This window comes from Tasmannia lanceolata, unplaced genomic scaffold, assembly GCF_043159265.1.
Source record: "Tasmannia lanceolata isolate RefF3 unplaced genomic scaffold, GAP_Taslan_0.1 ptg000012l, whole genome shotgun sequence".
Lineage (NCBI taxonomy): Eukaryota > Viridiplantae > Streptophyta > Magnoliopsida > Canellales > Winteraceae > Tasmannia > Tasmannia lanceolata.
The window spans coordinates 21818325-21831263 of record NW_027518689.1 but is presented as its reverse complement, the minus strand read 5'-3'; the positions used below and the strand labels follow the sequence as shown (position 1 = coordinate 21831263).

The 12939-nt window shown below is 37.1% G+C and overlaps 1 protein-coding gene across 2 annotated transcripts in view; it reads right to left on the bottom strand.

Annotated features, from left to right (window-relative positions):
• LOC143887116 (c-Myc-binding protein) overlaps positions 1-12939 on the bottom strand; it is a 42749-nt gene that overhangs the window by 24188 nt on the left and 5622 nt on the right. The window lies entirely within an intron of this gene.

Sequence of the window (12939 nt, the reverse complement as noted above, 5' to 3'; positions counted from 1 at the left end):
ATTAGAAGCTTGAAAAGATGAAAGAGTTGAATGGTGAGATAAAAAAAGTGCTAGAATATTCTCTTATTTTGAGCAACTTTTTTGGACATCCACACAAATCTAAATTGGGCGTGTGAATTGGGAATTAGGAATCTGTTTTGTATGACTTAGATTACAAATGGAGATGAGGAAACGATCATGCGCGTAAGATAATGCCACTTGTCCCCAAATCTTTTGCATATTGAGAAACAAATAGGAGATAATAAGAAACGTCCAAATTAAGCTTCCCATGCTAAATTTTAGAAGGTTGGAGGTCCACTGGATTGAGGACAAGTGTCCCCTCTTGATTTAAGAAATTGATCTACTAGTTAACTAGTGACACTTGTCTCATCTTTTTTTGCTAATTGGGAATCAATTAAAAACAAAATAAACGTCCAATTTGGAGCATATATTTTGGAAATTTAGCAACCAATTAGTTCAATAAGGTAATGACAAGTATCCTCTCTAAATTAAAGCAATTCCTTAAACCAATGAGCTTGTACCATTTATTTCTCTTCCAAATTTGCAAACATTGGACATGAATCTTCAAAATAATCTCAAATCCAAAAAAATAGGAATGGTATCACCATGGGCTCGTTTTCCCATGCATGAGAAAACGTGCACAAGAGGAGAGCTAAAATGGAAATCTAAATTTGTAGAAAAAGTGGATTTTTGGGAGATTTTGTAGCCCATTTTCAATGATCCTTCTCAATTATGAATCCTTGATTTTTTCTTGTTCTTTTAACCCCATATTGCCATATAAATACCAAACTTAATTTTTTCATCCAATAAGAGCCGTCGGTTTCTAACGGCGGATCATTTTTCCAACCGTTGATCAAATTGGCGATCCGATTGGACTAACCAACTTGATCAACTTTGGATCGATGATCCAAGCCTTCAAAACACAAATTGATGACTTTAAAGTCTGTTGTTGATCACAGGACTGAATAATTTCGGCGGCTCTCATTTATTCTCACTGATCCGAGGTTTTTCGCAAGATTTTTCCTCAATTAAATGACTCAATGTTAGATCGAGATTGGGGTCGGCCCTGATTGACTTTATTTTGACCAAATGTCCCTAATTTATTGGAAAACATCCAAATTAATCTCAGGCCTTGATTTAATGATTTGATAAAAAAAATTGGATCTCAGAACATAATTAGGGCTCAGGCTGTGAAGTAACCCTACCTAATTTTACTCCAATTGATGATCCGTTCGGTCGGATTAAGTTTTTGACGACTTGAAGCATATAAATTCATGGTAGATGGCCTCTCACATGCTTTAATACACTTAACTCGTCAAACAAGGTACTTCCCAACTTTTCGGGCCAACTACGTCTTTCCAGGCAAATTCTATCGTACATTTTGGACCTTGGGGAGTGTGAGATTGAGTAATTTAGAGGGAAAACTCCACGGATCTATACTATGCTATTGTAGGTTAAAGTGTAGCAAAATGAGGGTGCCTACCGTATGAAGCAATTAACTGAACTGACAGATTGAATCGATATCACTTATTTCGGAACAGAACTGTTTTTTTTTTTTAAATGGTAGCAAACAATATTATTTTTTTTGAAAGCTATCATGTCAAAAGTTACCCAAGATAAGAATTTTATTTATCAATCTTTCTGTAAAAATTTCCTCGAGCTTATCATATATATCGCAGCAAACAATATTATTGATAACTCAAAATGAGAAAATGCAAAGCCAAAGACCGAGGTGATCGAGGAGCAACAGTAACTAACAGAAAGAGAAAAAGCAGGCAGCAACACTCCACCCAAGAAGACCAAATAAAAAAATGAACGGTCCCAGTGGAGAAAATCAAAATTTTCCAACTGCAAGCTACTCACTCCAGATCAGACTAACATATAGGAATCACTATCGGCCGATCTCCAAATATACTGAAATCGCAACCTACAACCCTCGGTTCAGTCTAAAACTTCTTCAATTGCATCTACGTGTTTCCAAGGATACGAATTGTTGTTCATCCATCTTATTACAGTTAGAAAATCTCCCTCTAGACTCTAAAATCAATTAGTCAGTTCCCTTGCAATATAGAATGCACCTCTTCTTCATTTGAGTCCTCCCCTATTGCACCTAAGAAGACCCACTTAGTTACACCGGTGTCATCTCTAAGGATATGACCCCCCACTCCCACAGGGTCGGGTCTGCCTAAGCTCGACCCATCAAAATTGAGCTTGAACTTTCCTATTTCAGGAAAGAGGCACCGAGGAAGATAGTGGACTTCCTGGTTGTCGCAGATCTCTCTCCAAAACTGCCACAAGGCATTGGAAGAAATGCCTCTAAAGCAGGGAGTAACACCCGCCCAAGATACAGTCAAGGTTTGCCTTTACTTAGATGTGGTGAGCCCTTTTAGACTTGTTATTGAATATAGGGAAGTGAAATATCAGCCCCTTTTGATCACCAGGAACACCCCCTGTCAGTGTTTGTGGCAATCAGGGGCATTCAATTCTTCTAACATAAGTACAACAGCCCTTCTTTAGTCATTGATACACACTGACAGGGGGTGTTCCTGGTGATCAAAAGGGGCGGATATATCATTTCCCTTGAATATATGGCGGTTCATTTCTTTCCAAATCGACCAAATATTTGCCGAGAAAGCTAATCACCACAAAATAAGACCTCTCTAGGGCTAAACGATGAAGTTCCATTATTCAAAAAGATCGTCCATATGATTCAGTAAAAACCCACAAAATGGCAAAGCAAGAAAGAGTGTGGCTCCAAGTCTCTCTCACAAACCTGCAATGAATAAAAATGTGATTCCCTCGTGTCTATGCATAATGAATGGTCAATGATAAGGACTTTCATGCTTCACAGTGATCCATGGTCAAAATGCTGCTGAGGATCGTGGTCCATCCAAATGCGCAAACTCTTAAGAGGGGTGGGAGTCCTCCAAGCCCTATTCACTGGCGAAGCAAACAAAGTTGGTATCAAATTGGGGTAGAAAGATTTCATGGTGATGGCCCCAATAGCATTCCACTTCCAGATTCTTTTGTCCTTTCCTGTACTTCGAATGCAAGTGGTATCCAACACCTCAAAAAACTCAGCTACCATGCCAATCTCACGCTCAAAGAAGTGGCAGCGAAGAGAGGGTTGCAAGAAATCTTGCCTTCAATGCAGGCAAGGAATTATGAATGGTTGCATCCTTTTTTTTTAATGGTAATGGTTGCATAGTTACAACTAGCAATAGCAAAGATATAAGGAAAGAACCTTTCAAGGCACGTCTCTACACCAAGGATGTCTCTAGAATTGGATTCTATTACCTTTATAAGCATAAGCCATATAACAAACCTGACACTTTTGAGATAAGAAAAAAGGAATCTACATCTTCGAGAAGGCAAGAATGGAAAAACATGGGGTTTCTAAATAAGATAGAAAACATAGATTTAAAAATAGTTCGTGGGCTTGAATATTTATCAAGATGGAAAGGAACCTAGGGACACCGGGTAGCATTATCAAAGAAGGAACATATAAAGATAAAACAAAACTGAAGACCCTAAACACAAAACGAGCAAATTAAGAATGAAAGATTGACCTATGGATAGAAAACACAAGATAAAACCTACTATGAACGTAATTAGAAGATAAAAAAGTAGCTAACTAAATTAAGATACAATAAGAAAAGATACATACAAAGGGAAAGATTTATCAAAGGAATCCACTTTTGGGCCTTAGGAATCACCCTAGAGAAGAACCATGGTTTTAAATTTTGTCCGAAATCCGAAATTTTGGGACCGAAGCCGAAATTTGGTGAAATTTCAAATCTAGCGCAATTTCAAATTTCATGAAATTTCAAAAAATTGAATTTGTTTTGAAACAAATATTATTATTCCGAAATTTTGGTTTCGGCCAAGGGCGAAACCGAAACCGAAATTTAAATCCATGAGAAGAACACAACGATATCAAAGGAGTATACCTCTGATCCCTAGGAATCTACTTAAAGGGCTTGCTCTTTAATCAAAGGAATTCACCTTGAATCCACAAAGTTGGAAAAAAAAAAGTTTCAAAGCTCTCAAATTTATTTCTTAAACTCCTAATCATAATTAAATCAGTCCAAAGACCCCTTATATAGAGTATATACTTATTATGACTCCAAAACCTTTCAAAAGTAAAGACTCCAATTCCTAGATACTTTCCAACTTTAAAACAGGTGAGAATAAAATAAACCTCCTAACCATGGTTTAAATATCAGCCGAAACAAACACGATGTGATTTAGGTTTTGGTCATGTTGACTAAATCACTGCCACTTTAGTATGTAAATTACAAAACTTTAGTCGACATGTTGAAATTTGGATAAACTTGAGTTTTCACATTTTCTTGGTAATTTTTTTTTCTTGTTTCTTCATTTATGGTACGAATGCATCAACTAATTGTTGATTTGATGCATTTGCAAATGGATTAGTGCATGAATTTTTATTTATAAGGGATTTATGATTTTCAAAACTTGGAAAAAAGTCAGTCGATGAAAACTGAGAAAAGAGTGATGTTAGAAATGGAGATTAGGGTTAGAAGAGAGGAGGAAGAAGAGGAATGGAGAGATGGAGAGTCTCCAATAGGGAGCTCCTCATGTAAATGATGTATATAGGCCCCAAATAGGGCATCTAATGTACAATGACTACAATACCCCTAATATACATGTAATGCCTAATCTACTCTTATACATTACTAGTAAAAATGCACATGCAATGCACGTGCTGTGCATCTATATATTAAAAAAATAATGAGACTTTTATATCCACATAAAGGATGGATTGCAACTGTGAATGCTTGTACAAATGTATTTCCATGGTTTTCTTCCAAAGATGATAGCAACCATTTGCCTTAAATTATGATAAGTTAGTTATATTGAGGAGATTAACAAGGGTTTTCATTTGCTTAATATGATCATATATAAACCAGAGAGGGCTGATAGCAAAAAGGGATTTGAAACCATAAGAGGGTGTTTTAACCGTAGTATTTGTCTTTAATTTGAAATTTTAGTGGGGAAAGAAACGTGGCATTGTTTTATAAGAAAAATTAGACCTCAAAAGACTGGAGGGTCAGGATAAGCATATGGAGAAGATTTTCAAGGCACAGCCTTTTTAATCCAGAGCCCAACAAATGAACGGTTTAGATCACCCAAACAATGCAGGCGCCAATGTTTTTGTTAGGATGCACATGCATGCACGGCTGGCCACCATATCAACTCTCTTTTATGAGGTCATTTGAAATCTTTGTAAATACGAAGTGTTCTTTATACCATATTTCATAATGGGCTGTAATAAATTCATCCCCTTCTAGGAAGAATTCACCGTATTTTTTCAAAATGTACTGTAGAGCCCACACCATAGGATGATCCAAACCGTTCATTTGATGGGCCTTGATGGGCCACAATGTACATGGGTTGTGCCCCAAAAATCATTTCCATAGGATGATAGCACATTATATAATAAAAGACAGGGCCAGCTAGTGTAATTATTAAAGGGTATTGATATCACCACTACCGTATTTTGATGGTCACGCTCGTCACTTTTTAAAAAAATCTGTTTTTTACTTATTATTTAATATTATCCTGAAATTTCGGCCGACGAAATTTTGTATGGGATAAAATCAAGCCTAAATTGATTTCGATAGATTTCGCCCGAAATTTAGAAATTTCGGCTTCAGTGAGGACCGAAATGCATTCCGAAACTGAAATTTGAAACCTTGGTTAGGATCAACCTATGGTAATGATTTTTGGGGCTCCACCTATTTAGGCCATGGATCATCTTATGGACGGTTTGGATCATCCTATGGTGCGGGCCATACCGTACTTTTTAATAAAGTGAAGAGTGCGATGATAAAAACTCTGTAGTGGTGATATCGTTTCCCTTATTAAAACTTTTTGGTGCTGATGTTATTTATTTCGGCTTCAGTGAGGACCGAAATGCATTCCGAAACTGAAATTTGAAACCTTGGTTAGGATCAACCTATGGTAATGATTTTTGGGGCTCCACCTATTTAGGCCATGGATCATCTAATGGACGGTTTGGATCATCCTATGGTGCGGGCCATACCGTACTTTTTAATAAAGTGAAGAGTGCGATGATAAAAATACTGTAGTGGTGATATCGTTTCCCTTATTAAAACTTTTTGGTGCTGATGTTATTTATTTAGGATAAGATTTGGTTGTAGGCCCATCAACGGAAATAGATGGTTCTGATTGGCGGATACTTTTGGTTCGTGGGCAAGGGTTGATGATGTGGTACCAGAAGAGAGGGGAAAACAAGGAGCGCATTTATCATTTCCTGAAAACGAAACTAAAGGACAGGTGGCGGTGAGGGAATGATAAAGCATAGATGAAAATACATTAAAAAAGGTGACAGCTGGCGTCTTTTTTTGACGCATCTGCAAGGGCATATAAGAAGCAGAAATGACGAAAAAGTAGCAAAAAAAAGGACAAACGTGGAAGTTTAACAAAATTCAAGGCGGGACGTGGAAGGGAATAGATGGAAAGAACGTGCCGAAAAATATGGGATTCTCCCTTTTAGTATAGTAAGGATATTCAACACTCCCCTCAAGCTGGAGTGTATATGCTATGGAACTCTAGCTTGGTACAAAGAAAACTACAACAACTACTACAAATAACAAAAGTACACAATCTCATACACACATCCAGCTTGGTATAACACCCCTCTTCATGTTGGTGTGGTAAATACATAATAAAAGCATAATAAAAGACAACGGCCACCATGAACAACATCGAGATCAATGCCCATAAAAAAAAGAACAACTCCCCCTAAAGTAGCATGACGGCGAGAACGATAAAAAATAGGGGCTCCCCCTGAATGAGCCCGACAAATACATCTGCAAACCACGAAGGATCGAACGATGACACCTCAGCAGGAAAATAGGAGCGATCCATCGAGCAAAATAGGCACACCAAAGGTGCGCACATGAGCAATGGCGAAGCACCATGAGCGAGAACACCGACTACGTATCACAACGCCGAGAGAAGATAACCACCAATGGGGAAACCATCGGAAACAAGGTTGACGGGGAAACCATCGGAGACAAGTGAGAAGAAGAAAAGGAGAAGATAACCAACCAACAATGGGGAAACCATCGTCTGGTGACAAGGTCGACGGCATGACCATCGTCGCCTGAAGATAGGAAGAAAATAGGGAGAAGATAACCCAACCAACGATGGGGAGACCATCATTTGGAGACAAAGTCGACCTGGCATGAACATTGTCGCCTGAAACGAGCTGACCAATGATGGGGATACCATCGCCCGGAAAAGAAGGTCGACAGGAAACGAAGTTGTTGCCTGTAACAGAGCCGACCAATGATGGGGAAGCCATCGCCCGGAAAATAGAGGTCAACGAGAAAACAAAGCCGTTGAGGAAGCCATCACCGGGAAAAGAGAGGTCGAAGAGAAAACGAAGCCGTCACCTGTAAAAGAGCCGACCAACGATGGGGATACCATCACCCGGAAAAGAGAGGTTGACGGAAAAACGAAGTTGTCGCCTGTAAGAGAGCCAACCAATGATGGGATACCATCGCTCGGAAAAGAGAGGTCAACGGAAAATGAAGTTGTCGCATGTAAGAGAGCAGACCAACGATGGGAAACCATCGCCTGGAAAAGAAGGTTAAGGAATAAAGCCGGACAAGAACACAGAGAGACACAACAAATAGTGCAAAGAGGAGACAACAAGACTGAATAGGGAGAACGCCCAACAAGAACATAAAGGACGCACAACAACACTCCCACTTGGGCGAGACGACATGATCCCGGAAATAACAAGACATGATAACTAGGAAGACAACACCAAAAGACAATGCTCCCTCAAGAAAAAACAACTAAGAGGGCAACACTCCCTCAAGAAGACAATAGAGACAACCTAAGAACTAAATGACAATATGACAACACTCCCCCTCAAGTTGAAGGCCGAATACCTTCAACTTGCAAAGAAAAGAAGATAATCAAGGCACCATAGAGCCAGGTTCGGTTGCTTCGCTTGCCCCTCGATCGACCTCGATGCTTCTAGAAAGATTGATTACCGACCGAGGGAGCTGGACAAGATTGGCACAGAATCTAGATCAAATAAGAACCTTACTGTTGAACAATTAGATTGGCCGCTATTCTAAATTGAGCAAGGCGGAGAGGTCATGGCAATCCCTAGCCCTATTGCAGAGGGGGATATTTATTACTTGTTTTCACTTGGATTCTAGCATAATTCCTTATTTCTCTTCGTTTTTTCTGAGATAGAACGAGAAAAAGAGAATTTGATTAATGCGACTAATAATAATTTGGAACGATTAGAAAATTTCAAGTTACCACTTGCAGAGTAAAGAGAGTTTTAGATTCGTAGTGGAGTTTGATGCTGACCTCATTCGTAAAAGAGTTTTGGATGCTGTCAGAAGATTCAGATGGAGTCTCCATTAGTCACTCGCCCGGATGCTGTATTAATAATGAGGGATTCGTAGACTCATGAGCAAGCTTGCTCATTCATTCGTTCGCAGCCCTCTCTCGGACATTTCATTGAACATTTGGTGTGCGCCTTTGAAGAACAACATAAAAGACATAGAAGACAATGGGAAGAAGGAGGCGACTACAAGACATCAACAAGCCAACAACAAGACAAGGATACAAAACACTCCATGAACTATGATTAATAGTCGCATGGGCTGGGAGAAAAAAAACAACACAGAAAGACAAAAGGTTTTTTTTTTTTAAGACACAAGGTTGATCGCAAGAAGGTAGACATAATACATAATCGCAGAAATGGGGGTTGAAAGTGTTAATCGCAGCATGCAATTAACAATGTTAATCGCAAGGGAGAGGTAATCGTAATCGCATCTAATCGCATGTTGCGATTAACAAGGAGTAATCGCATCTAGCGATTAACAAATCTTAATCGCACAAGAGAGTTGGGTTAAGTTGGGTTACACAAAACGAAGACGAAAAGGTTCTGGGTTCACGACAACACAGAGAGAGATTGAGGGCTTTACAGCAAGTCAGACAGAGAGATGCAAGGAGAGATTGTCGACGGAGAGAGAGCTCTGAGAGACATTGTCTTCCGGAAAACAGACACACACAACACACATAGAGACAAGATAGGGTTTTGAGAGATATTGGAGTTTGCAATTAAGAAAAGAAAAGTCATTCTTGACACGAGATGAAGGTGCACCTAGGTTTTTTCGGGAGATAAAATAGGGATTGCGCAAGATAGGAACCAAAGATATTTTAGCCATAACAAAAAGAGAAAATATATATATATATATATATATATATAGAGAGAGAGAGAGAGAGAATGGCGTAGGATGATGAAACTCTTCTTCTTTCCTTCTTACCCTAGGATCTTTTGCTTTGATACTCTGTTAGAAATAGAGATTAGGGTTAGAAGAGAGGAAGAAGAAGTGGAATGGAGATATGAAGAGTCTCCACAAGGGAGGTCGTCATGTAAATGATGTATATATAGGCCCCAAATAGAGCATCCAATGTACAATGACTACAATACCCCTAATCTACATGCAATGCCTAATCTACCCTTATACATTACTCAACAAGTAAATTTTGAATAACGCTAACCACGTATTTATTTTTGCTTTCTTGTCAGGTCTACCGATTGACAGAGTCAGTTTATTTCATTTCAAAAATAATTATTTTATTTATTTTTGTTAGTAAAACATTTAAAATAAAATTTATATTAAAAATATGTGCATATTAACTCTATCATTTAACAGAGTTAAATTTTATCTTTTGAAAATTAATTAATTATTTAGTTTTGAAAGAAAAGTCTTTAAATTCTCATCACTATATTGTAAAAAAAAGTACTTTATTATGAACTTGATAAATGGGGTGGCTTTTTTACTACATTTTTTATTTTCTTAAAGCATGTGTGTATATGGTTGTACACATTGTCAGTTTAAAATAGACCTTACTTTTTAGATATGCACAACAATGCATGTCACTAGGTGTTTTATCCAAGGTTCTAAATTTCGACCGAAATCCGATTCGGTGGATACCAAAATCGAAATTGGGTAAACCTGAAACGTTACTTTATTTCGACCGAAATCCGAAATTTTTGGTAGATCACTTTAAAAATCGTATTTTATTCGTTATTTAATATTTCCCTGAAATTTCAGGCGAAATTACCGAAATTTCGATAATTTCGCCCGCAATTTCAGGCGGGATAAAATATAACCTTTAAGGCCCGTTTGGATACCCCTTGGATTTGGATTTCCAAAATCCATGGATTTGAAATCAAGAATTTTAAAATTCACAAATTTAAAAATAATGCCGTTTGGATGGCCACGTATAGATTTGGATTTCAAATCTAAATTAATTTTTTTTTGTTTGGATGCTCTTTGGGTTTGAATTTGAAATCTAACAAAACCAAAAAGCCCTAAAATACTTGATATAGAGGCATTTCAGCCATTTTCCATGATCCAAGGGTATTCTAGTCATTTTACCCTATATGGGGGTATTTTGATCGTTTTCTATGTCATAAGGGTGTTTTAGTCATTTTCCATGACTCAGTGTATTTGGTCATTTTCACCCGGTATAGGTGTATTTCGGTCATTTTGCATAACCCGGGGGTATTCTAGTCATTTTTCCTAATATGGCGTATTTTTATCATTTTTATCTCATGAGGGTATTTTTAGTCATTTTAGTCATTTTTCATGAGCCATAGGTCATTTTTACTTGATATAGGGGTATTTCGATAATTTTCCATGACCTTGGGGTATTTTAGTCATTTTACGCTATATGAGGTTATTTTGATCATTTTTATGTCATAAGGGTATTTTAGTCATTTTGCACGACTCGGGAGTATTTTGTCATTTTTACCTGGTATAGGGGTATTTCTAGTCATTTTACCTAATATGGCGTATTTTTATCATTTTTATCTCATAATGGTATTTTTAGTCATTTTTTATGAGCCATGGGTCATTTTTACTTGATCTAGGGGTATTTTTGTAATTTTCCATGATATTGGGGTATTCTAGTCATTTTACCCTGTATGAGGTTATTTTGATCATTTTTATGTCATAAGCGTATTTTAGTCATTTTGCACGACTCGGGGGTATTTTGTCATTTTTACCTGGTATAGGGGTGTTTCGGTCATTTTGCCTGACTCGGGGGTTTTCTAGTCATTTTACCTAATACGATGTATTTTTAAATCCAAATTCAGCGTATGGCAAGCCTTTATGACATCTGGATTTGGATTTGAGTGAAATCCACAAGATTTACAAATTCCTCATGTTAGTGTAATTTTTTGGATTTATAAATCCTTTCTGCGAGAGGTTATTTATAAATCTAAATATGACCCGTATAGGGGGTTAAAATGACAAAAAATATACCAAAAAAGTGTTAAATGACTTAAGTACCCACATGACATTAAAAGCTGATCAAAATACATCGTATTAGGTAAAATGACTAGAAAACCCCCGAGTCAGGCAAAATGACCGAAATACCCCTATACCAGGTAAAAATGACAAAATACCCCCTAGTCGTGTAAAATGACTAAAATAAACTTATGACATAAAAATGATCAAAATAACCTCATACAGGGTAAAATGACTAGAATACCCCAATATCATGGAAAATTACTAAAATACCCCTAGATAAAGTAAAAATGACCCATGGCTCATAAAAATGACTAAAATGACTAAAAATACCATCATGAGATAAAAAAGATAAAAATACGCCTTATTAGGTAAAATGACTAGAAATACCCCCCCACGTCGTGCAAAATGACTAAAATACCCTTATGACATAAAAATGATCAAAATAACCTCATATAAGGTAAAATGACTAAAATACCCCAAGATCATGGAAAATTATCGAAATACCCCTATATCAAGTGAAAATGACCTATGGCTCATGAAAAATTATTAAAATGACTAAAAATACCCTCATGAGATAAAAATGATAAAAATACGCCATATTAGGTAAAATGACTAGAATAACCCCCGGGTCATGCAAAATGATGGGAATACACCTATACCGGGTGAAAATGACCAAATACCCTGAGTCATGGAAAATGACTAAAACACCCTTAGGACATAAAAAATGATCAAAATACACGCATATAGGGTAAAATGACTAGAATACCCCTGGATCATGGAAAATGGCTGAAATGCCCCTATATCAAGTATTTTAGGGCTTTTTGGTTTTGTTATATTTCAAATTCAAATCCAAAGAGCATCCAAACAAAAAAAATTAATTTAGAATTGAAATCCAAATCTATACATGGTCATCCAAACGGCATTATTTATAAATTTGTGAATTTTAAAATTCTTGATTTCAAATCCTTGGATTTTGGAAATCCAAATTCATCTCCAAATCCAAATCCAAATCCAAGGGGTACCCAAACAGGCCCTTATTGATTTCGTTGAATTTCGAACGAAAATTCAAAATTTTAGTTTCGGTGAGCACCAAAACGCATTCTGAAACCGAAATTTAAAACCTTGGTTTTATCTTGTGAAAAAATTATGGGTTGTCTTGCTTATTTTAAGTGTGTATTTATGTTTATTCTAGCATTTCCTAAAGTTTCACCTAAAAATTTTCATCATTTCGATGGATTAACATAAACTTCCATGATTTTGTGGGATTTCCAATGAAATACATGACCAAAACCGACATGATTCCATTCTCATGGCAACCGGCATGCATTGTGAAACCGACATTTAAAACCTTGCCCCTAACTTCAAAACTCTGAAACTAAAGAAATAATTAACTGCCTACTTTGTTTCTAAAATTAAAAACTAAAAATAAAAACAAATAAACCATCCCATGTGAGCCTTATGTGGTGTGACAACCCATCTTGAACCCTCAATCACCCATAGCTGGTTTGACCAAGGTAAAAAACGTCACAAGATAAAATTGTTCCACCCACCTTGCGGCTCCTTTTGTTGGGCTTCATGTTCAACAAAATGG